We start from the raw sequence: 9382 nt of genomic DNA on the forward strand, positions 1-9382 counted from the left end.
GAAAGGATGGGATAATGATAAATGATTTGATGATGAAAGATCCAGTATTTAAAGATGATCGTATGACAGGTTGTGACAAAGTAGAAGAAGCGGTAGAAATTTACAAGGGAATGAATGAACTACTAATGAAAGGAGGATTTGTATCAAGAAAATGTAGAAGTAGAACAAAGATGAAGTTTTAAATAAAATAGTGAAGGGACAGGGACGGACTTACCTGGGATCGGATACAAGATGATTTAGATAATCGGTGAATCTTTAGGAGCTAAGGGAATCTGTAACAAAAATGAAAATATTATCAGAGGCAAGACTGTTAGATTCTTTAGGTTAACGGGTTTAGATTGGTACGAACACGGTCGTGCTGATATAAATAAAGAATGGGTTACTTACTGTAGTGGGCTGGGTACTCGTGCAGTTCTTTTGGAGACACTAAAATTGATTTCACTGCACAGGGTTTTATCGCGACTTTCCGTAGTTTAGTTTGGCGGAACGGGCTTGGTTTACAACTTTCGTTTTTATATTTTGTAAGTACATTTTCTTCATTTAAGTTCTCGTAGGGTAGACACCCCAAGATGTTGCGAAGGTTATGGAGCAATTTGTTTAGGGCGTTTGTTAATAGGTAAAATCACTGAAACATCTAGGGTTGACGAAATCACGAGGGTTGTCACTCTTAGAGCAAAATATAATGTAATTTTATAAAGGATCGGTTTCCAAGTTGTGAACTTTGTCACGGAAAAATAATTGTATTTATATGTAGGTAAATATTTTAAAGGAAAGTCGTATTGTAATTGTTTATGGTAAAGTTTATGATTTTCACAAGTATGGGAATTATTTTGTTTGTTATGGTTTTAATTTGATCTTTTGGTAAGGGTACGGATGTAATACTGGGTTAAAATGTTCATGGGTTGTATAGTTATTCTTATTTTAAGGTGTTACATCTAAGCAAAACATTGTATTGTACTTTTTCACGGTGGGCGGCATTAGTTAAGTTAGGGAAACATTTAGGTAAAGTCAGGCGGGTAATTTGTAAATAAACTTTGAACAAAATCTTAACATTTATGGAAAAACAATGTTGTAAATTGTTTTTGGTGGGCGGTATGTATAAGTTTGAGTGTCAAGTGAAAAGCAAGTCCATCAAGAACAATCGTAAGTAAAATCTATTTTCTATTTGGGATAACAGATGGCGCTGTGCTCCTTTAGCTCGCGCTAACATTTGTTTTTTTCCTGGCTTTATATACCTCCTGGAAATGTATGTGGGATCTTGTGAACGAAATATGAACACTTGATTTTGGAAAATATCGTCTTTTATTTGAAAAACCACACGCTCGTCTTTACAGTAAAAATCAGAGTCTCGCCATCTTAGATTATTTGAATTTATATCCATTCATTCCATTCTTTCATTCATTCAAACCTTTCACTCACTCATCAACGTTCCGTTTCCCACATTCGGCCATCCTGCTCGCTGACTGTCCTCAGTCATACCAGGTCATTCATCATCGTCTTTCACACTTAAAACAATTACAGAATGCTTATGAAGCTATAATGCAATTATACAATATTAAACACTTATTGTACTAAACTTTACTTTCAAGTGCTACTACTGCGCACTGTTACATTATACTTTGATTAACTAAAATTAGTAAGTTCATACAATAACTTTGGTAAATTACCATCTTTCAAATCGAAAACGACTTTAATTCAGTATACAATACTAACAACAACATTTTATCAAATGTAGAAATATTACAAGATAAGTATCACTTGACACATCATTATGCTATTTTATTAAATTATACAAACATAGATATTTTACTCTTACCACTGTTGTTATGGAGAAATATATAAATAACGCTTTAGTTTAACATAAAATAATTCTAAGTCTTGTTTAAGTTAAGTTAAATCAAAAAGATACCTGCGAATATGAAAAAAAGAATCAATCAAGGTTCTGGCCACGGTTTCATAAAGTCTGCTGAACTAGAAGTGTTGTGGGGACCCTCCACCATGCTATGCAACTTTGAGACATCATAACGATCCCTACCCTTGATACTTACCACCTTGTAAGGTCCTAAAAACTTGGACTTTAATTTAGAATGCGTACCAAACTGGGTTCTCTTAATAGCAACTAGGTCTCCTACCTGATACTTCTTGCTCTGCTTCCTCTTTCTATTGTAGCTTCGCATATTTTCTTCCTGAATTTTCAAAATTTGTATCTTCGCAGCATCTCTTAAGTCTTCTCTTTGCTTGATAAATTCTTCATGATTTTCTTTTTCCAACAATTCTATTATCTGTGCATCTTCTTTCATCTTCATTTTCGTGCCAGTCATCAGTTCAAATGGGGTGGTGGAAATACTTCTCTGGTAAGTACAGTTTAATGCTCTTTGCAACTTACTAACATGCTTGTACCAATGCCCTGGCTCTTCAATGCACAGTTTGGTAAGTACAGACACAATTACTCGATGTACCCTCTCTACTTGCCCATTTCCTCGTGGAACTCCTGTTGTGATGGTCACATGTTGAATGTTCTCTGCGTCACAGTAGTCCTTGAAGTCATTGCTCGTAAAGGCGGTACCTCTGTCGCTTATAATTCTCGAGGGGTTGCCAAAACATTGCTGGTGAATCTTGAGCTTGTCTAAAGTTTCTTTTGTTGTCGTACTTTTTACAGGATAGATCCATACAAACTTCGTGAAAGCGTCGATGACTGTCAAAATGTAGTTGTACTGCTTCTTTGTTTCAGTGAACGGTCCTATGTGATCTATGTGCAATGTAGACAATGGTATACCTTCTTTGTGGATAGGATTAAGGAAACCTTCTTGTTTACCTTCCTTCTTCGTAGCTAAAATGCATGGTATGCAAGTTAAAATAAAGTCTTCTATCTTTTTTGTCAAGTCTTTTATGTAGTAGTCTTTGCTTATGTAATCAATCATCTTTCTTTTGCCAAAATGTCCAATACTATGTGCTTTGCTGATAATTTCAGTTTCCATATCTTTTGGTATAACTAGCAGCTTTTGTTGTGTTTTATAGAGTAAGTCATTCTCTATAAAATAGTCTAAGTAAGGTTCCTTCTTCGATACTTCAATGATGGCCTTCAGCCCTTCATCATTTTCTTGTGCTCTCTTGATTCGCTCGTGTAGTTGTCTTGTTATCATTCCTGTGAAGTACTGCACTCTACTCAATGCGTCCACATGCCTCATTTTAGTTCCAGGTCGGTGCTCCACTGTGTAATCATACTCTTGTAGCAGCAGTACCCAGCGTGCGACTCTAGTGACCAGATCTTTCTTCTTTAGGGTCATCTCAAAAGCAGCACAGTCGGTGACAATCTTGAAGGGAATCCCAAGCAAGTATTTGCGGAACTTCTTCACTCCTTGAACAACTGCCAATGCTTCCAACTCGTAACTGGTGTACTTCTTCTCACTGTCAGTAGTCTTGCAGCTGGAATAATAAACTGGATGCATCTTTCCGTCGTCTGGGCATAGTTGCATTAGTATGGCTGCATATGCATGCATTGATGCATCTGTATGCAGTTCTGTTGGTGCTTCTGGGTTGTAGATCTTCAGTACTGGCTTCTCACACAACTTTTGTTTCAGGATATGAAATGCTTCTCTTTCCTTTTCAGTAAATTCAAAATGTTGGTCTTTCCGGAGTAACGTCGTCAGTGGTGCAGCAATTAATGCGAAGTTCTCGATGTACTTCCTGAAATAAGAGGTAAGTCCTATAAAAGAATGCAATTGTTTCAGCGTCTTTGGTTCGGGGTAGTTAGCTACGGCTTTAATCTTGTCAGGTGTTGGTGTGACTTGACCATTCTCAATCACATGACCTAAGTACTCGACTTTAGTGGTAAGTAACTCACATTTCTTCCAATTAATTACCAATCCATACTCGCTAGCAACTTTCAAAACTTCTCTTAAGCGCTCTAATCCCTGCTGATAGCTGTCAGATAAAATCAGCAAATCGTCGATAAATATTAAAAGAAATCCTTTAGATATGAGGTCTCTGAAGATTATATTGATAAAACGGGTGAAATATTTTGGACATATCGATAAACCGAAGGGAGCTTTCAAAAATTCGTATTGGCCCGATGGTGTTACAAAAGATGTGTACTTAATTGAGTCTTCACTAATGTTCAAATGAAAAAATGCGTTTTTTAAATCTATTTTACTAAATACTTTAGTGTGGGCCAACTTATCGATGTGATCCTCTATCACAGGTAAAGGGAATTCATCTTTTACAATTTTACTGTTAATTTTACGATAATCTACGCAAACTCTTACCCCACCATCTTTCTTCTTTACCAAAACAAGCGGGCTAGCATATTCTGAAAAACTAGGTCTTATTATCCCATCGTTGAGCCACTCACCTATTTGGTTGTCCACTTCCTTGGTCTCCATCACAGATAATCGTCTCGGTCGCTGAGCAACTGGAATGTCGTCCTTAAGTATGATCTTCATCTCGATGGGTGCCTCCTTGGATTGCACTGGGACATAACTGTTTACCAAATCATCAACTTCCTGTTTGACCTGTGGGTTAGAAGCATAGCATGGGGATTCGTAACCTACAACACACGATATTTGCCCTAACCAATCGTCAGAGTTACTTTCAGCTGAGGAAAAAACCTTGATTGACCCCTTATTCATAACCACTATTACGTCTCTCAAGAACTCTTGCCCTAAAATTACATCGTAGGGTATTACGTCATCGGGAATAATGTGAAATAAGCATTGAAATTTATGATCGTCTACCTCAATTGGTGCAGTGAATTTGCCAAAAGAACTTACTTGTTTCTTTCCGAGCCCAGTAAACGTTACATTTTCTTGGGTAAACTTCGTAATTCCTAAACTGAAAAATACTTTACATGTTATTAAATTTACATCACTACCACTATCAACCAAACTTTTAAAAGTTAAACCTTGAATAACTAGAGTCTTTAAATTGTTGTTTACATCGACACAATTTTGGGTGCCGGACGCCATCTTCCTGTCATCTGTCATTGTAGCTGTCATTCCGTCATAGACAATCGCGCCCGCGCCGCCATTGGTCGATACGCAATACTGCTTTGCCGACATTTCTCGACCGTCACGAAGATGGCTGCGGTTTCCGCCGTCATCAGCGCCACCTGCCGGACGTTTAACTTTGGCACTTGCACTTATGTTCACGTCGTTGCTATTACACTGCGCAGCAATATGTCCGTACGAATTACAACGGAAACACTTGAGTCCTTTTGAACGATGAGGACACGCACTCGATGTATGATCCCACTCGCCACAGTTGAAACAGCGTACACTCGGCCCTCTTCTTGGTGTTGCGTTCCTATTTCGCTCTTCTTGACGTCTATTTGCCGCGTAGTTGTTTCGAGACTTCTCCTTGAAGGCTTCGTACAGCTGTAGCTTCTCTTTCAGCTCTGAGTACGTCTTGACTCCGTATAGCATGATTTTGTTCGACTCTGAATCTACTATACCTTCGATTATGTACTGGATTGCAACATAATCGGCCAGCTTGCCTTTTTTCCCAATAGCTTTCATGTCAAGCATGTAATCGTAGCACTTTTCATCCTTCCTCTTCTTTCTACTCGCCATTAATTCGTGGATCTCTTTAGTGTTCGTGGTGTCTGGAAATTCTCTGGTTAGCGCCGTTTTCAGGTCATCGTAGGTTTTGAAGGGTTTTTCTGATCGTAGCCACGTTGCCGCCGTGCCAGTGAGCGACCTTCTAGCAATCAGAAGCTGCTGTGTTGACGTCAATCCGAATATTTCGGTATTGTCTTCAATCTCCTGCGCCCATCTTGAGACAGAGTAGGTTTTGTCGGTGCCACAGAATTTCGGAATGGCTTCTTCCACGAACATTAGATTTACTGCACCTGAATTCATTTTGCTTGGCGTCGTCGTCTGCTTACTAATCGTCGTCTGGTGATCGTCGTAATCGTCGTAACTGTCGTGCGCGTGGTCGTCCTCGTGGTCGGTTTCACTGCTCCGACTTGAAACAGGTTCCTCCTTGCATTCGTCGTCGTCGTCGTCGTCTTTAATCGTAAGGAAGTCGCCGGATACCCGTCGCAGCAGAAAATCGAGCGTCCTCTTGGTAGCCACGGTGAAAATCTCGCGATGACTCGCGCCACGTGCCGGCCGTCGTCGTCGTGCACAAGTTGTTCACGTATTTTTCGTTCACGCTCAAGGAATACCGTCGCCAATATTCTTGAGAGATCCCGGACGAGCCCCCAAAAATGTTGTGGGATCTTGTGAACGAAATATGAACACTTGATTTTGGAAAATATCGTCTTTTATTTGAAAAACCACACGCTCGTCTTTACAGTAAAAATCAGAGTCTCGCCATCTTAGATTATTTGAATTTATATCCATTCATTCCATTCTTTCATTCATTCAAACCTTTCACTCACTCATCAACGTTCCGTTTCCCACATGTATGCCCACCCAGGTTCAGCTAGGTTCAACTAGGTTCATCACATAGCTTAGCTTTGAATCTCAATAAATGATGCTATTGCCTGTAAAATATCTTTCATTTTCCCATGCACACCTCGCTATCGTAGGGTTGTACACGTATAAACTTTAACTAGGGTTTACTGCTTCGGGACAATAAGCATACTTGTTTCTTTCTTAATTATTCAGCCCTCATTTTTGTCCCAATTGTTAAAACTCTAAATGTGAAACCTAATTAAATTGCATCTTATTTAAAAATTTAATTGAAAGTACCTATTTCAAATTTCGAACGAATTTCCCAATCGAAAGTATTTCTATTGGAAATTTTCTGAGAATCTATTACACCTTTGAAAGTCAAAGGTGTTTCTGAGATTCAATACAAATGATTTCTCGGGAGCGCGAGAAGCAATCGCGCGGAGTGGGGCCCGCATTTTGCTAATAGGTTTGCCTGAGGGGTGCTTATTAGGAAATACTTTCAGAAATACCTTAATCTTATCCTTACTGTAAGGATCATCGATTATCTGAAAAATCATCCGACTAAAATACAAGTCAAATACGAACAATGCTCTTTTCTTAAAGATGTTTCTTGAAATGCCAAAAGATAGATTGTGCTATTAACATATTTGTAAATCAAGGGCCAACTAAATTTTTCTGTACCGACATTAAAGGATTTCCTCCAATATCAGTACAGAAAAATTTAGATTACTATTTGGTACCTATTCCTATTTTTATTTTTTATATCTATGTAGTTACGAGTTATTACAATACACCCCGATTTAGTAATTCAACCGTGAAGCTTAATGGCTGTTTCAGTATCTATGTACTAATAAATTTAAATGTCCATACAATAATAGAGCAATATGTATAAGAACAAGAACAACTATTTAAAATAATAATCTTTTGAATGGAGGTTTCTATATGCTTTTATCGTTTCCCATCCGAAAATAATAACTTTGTTTGAAGACAAAGGTAAATAAAGCGTGTTCTTTCGATGTTTCGTTAATGTTCTGAATTATTGATAAGCAAAGATTGATCTTTGTGGCCCAATATTTTGATACAAGTAAGTAGCCAATATAACTTATATAACTTTAAGAATAATGGATTACTTTCCCATGTTTTTGTCTGTATTTATACGGTTGAAATCCATTAGAGGCAAGCTCCAAGTTTTCACTGAGTCTACATGTTTTACTTAAAAACACTCTTCAACATAAAATAACTTTAGAACGCAAAAATTGCTTCAATTTTCACTACTCATAAGTTTTTTATGTTTGAAACTTGAACAAAGATTAATTCTGCATTATTAAACACACGCTACCACTGAAACTGGCCAAGCGCTTTTTACGTTTTTTACAGCACCTAACACGATTTTAAATCTTCCTAGTCTAAGTTCTTTTTAGAAGCCAAACTTACTTGAAGAGTAAACATTTTCTGTTTTAAGCTTCGCTCCCGGGAATACCTTGGTACTGGGGTACCGGGCACATCGAGCTTAAATACTATAGTATCTTATTTCTTCGTAATAGGGGTGATTTTACACCAAAACTGTATAGTCTAATGTGCTGTCGTCTGCACAAGAGAAGCTGTTCGCAGTTGAGCGGCCACGTTTTTATGGAGAATTTTATTTTTAAAACAAACACACGAAAGCTGCGATGAATTGTTTGCAACATACTGCGAGTACTTGAACATGAAAAACATGCTTCCAAGAGTTCCAAGGATGATATTTTAACAGGAATTTGTTCAGTTGTTTAATTAGGACTGAATGTAGGTAGAATCTAAAGTAAAACCAGCTAAATAAGTTCAGGTAAAGAACTGAATTCTCTTAAAAGTGACGAAAGAAATAAGCTCTTCAGACACTAGAATTGATTCCCTAGTGGGAAGAGCACTATCATCCTACACAATAGGAGAAGTAGCTTAAAGAATTCCTGAAAACATTATATCTAGCTTCTGAAAAGGATTAGTTACCTGTAGAATGAGATTTATTCGCGAGGGCGGGCGGCGGTTACGGTGTTATTTATTAACCCGCCCGCCGCCGGGAACTCAACATTATCACTGCACTATAAACTTAAGAAAGAAAGAGAAAGGTCGTTTATAACTCGCCTGATTCCTACACATGTTTAATGCTAAAATAGTTTTTAATTGACGCCGTAACTGCACATATTGTATTGAGAAATGAATAATAATTACTTATTACAAAATCTTTTGGCGAATATTTCATAATGAGATGCGTTTTTGTATCCAACCAAATATGGAAACTTAAGACCACCTTTTAACCTTTTAGGGTGGGTTGCACCACCTAATTTTGATGGTAACTATGACGATAACCGGTGATTTTTGTATGGAGTTTGACAGATTTTTGACGTTTGTCACAGTTAAAGTAAGATGGTGCAACCCAGCCTTAGACTCGTAACATAATGTAATGGCTAAATTGAAAATTGCCGTAGTAAATACTTACCTACCTACATTTTACGAAAAACATTGTAAAAGGCAGACTTTGTATCAAATTGATTATTATAAGATTTTCTTTCAAATGAGAACAAAGGGTCAAACAAGCACTCACATATTATTATACTCGTATTACCCAGATTTTACGTCTTCTTCATCAAACGTACCTATTACAAAATATGATTTATGCCCCAAATAAGTATTTACATTCACACCAAATCCTCGTAATATCATAAAAGCTTGAACTTCAGCGAATATTTAACTGCTACTACCTACAATAGTCTATGATAGAGTAGGATCACCGCCATGTAAATTAATTTTAGTAAACGAAGGTAAAGAATATCTACTGTATACTTATTAAAAACTAGATAAAATACGCACATTGTAACTTGTGCTGTAAACTTTACTTGCAGTTTGGTAATAAAATTAATACCTATTTCATTAGAAATAGGCTTCATAGGCACTTGCCATATGTTTGTCTCGAAGCGCCGGTAGGGCCCAAAAGATAAGGAGACATGTAAAGT

Source organism: Ostrinia nubilalis, chromosome 18 (genome assembly GCF_963855985.1).
Source record: "Ostrinia nubilalis chromosome 18, ilOstNubi1.1, whole genome shotgun sequence".
NCBI classification, from domain to species: Eukaryota; Metazoa; Arthropoda; class Insecta; order Lepidoptera; family Crambidae; genus Ostrinia; species Ostrinia nubilalis.